Source organism: Penaeus vannamei, unplaced genomic scaffold (assembly GCF_042767895.1).
Source record: "Penaeus vannamei isolate JL-2024 unplaced genomic scaffold, ASM4276789v1 unanchor816, whole genome shotgun sequence".
NCBI classification, from domain to species: Eukaryota; Metazoa; Arthropoda; class Malacostraca; order Decapoda; family Penaeidae; genus Penaeus; species Penaeus vannamei.
In genome coordinates this window covers 22,501-23,292 of record NW_027213820.1, presented here as the reverse complement: position 1 = coordinate 23,292, position 792 = coordinate 22,501, and positions in this window count along the sequence as shown.

Below are 792 nucleotides of genomic sequence, written 5' to 3'. Positions count from 1 at the left end.
ATTAGTATCAATTTGAATAACAATAACATTAGCATCAATTTGAATAACAATAACATTAGTATCAATATGAATAACAATAACAATGATAATTATGATACTAACGAAGGTGATGATAACAATGATAATAGCGATAACGATAATAAGAGCCAATTGTTATTAACGAGCTAATTAGTCGGCGTATGGGGGGTGGGGGTGGGGGTGGGCGTGAGGGTGGGGGTGGGGGGTAATGGTGGGCGTGAGGGGGGGGGGTGGGGGTAATGGTGGGGGTGGGGGTGGGGGTGGGAGTTGGGGGTGGGGGTGGGGGTGGGGTTAGGGGTTTGGGGGTGGGAGTTGGGGGTGGGGGTGGGGGTGGGGGTGGGGTAGGGGTTTTGGGGGTGGGAGTTGGGGTGGGGGTGGGGTGTGGGGAGTCGGCGTACATCGGCGCTGCTTCCTCGAGCGGTGTTGGCTCTTCAAACAAAATTCGGGGCGGACCAGCGAGAGGCGCGGCGGGCGAATCGCCGGGGTGATGTTGGCGATCGAGGGATGATGGGGCTCGTAAAGATAGTGGCTGGGGGGGGAGGGGGGAATGGGGGAGAGAGGGGAATGATGGAGGGTTGGGGAATAAGAGGCAGGAGAGAGGGAGGGCGGAGGAGGAGGGTGGAGGGGGTGACGGCAGGTGAGAGCAGGGATGCTGAAAGGAAATGGTGGGGGGGGGGGGATGCTGTGAGGCCCGATGGGAGGGGAATTAGCATGGCACTGAGCATGGCTCTCTCTCTCTCTCTCTCTCTCTCTCTCTCTCTCTCTCTCTCTCTC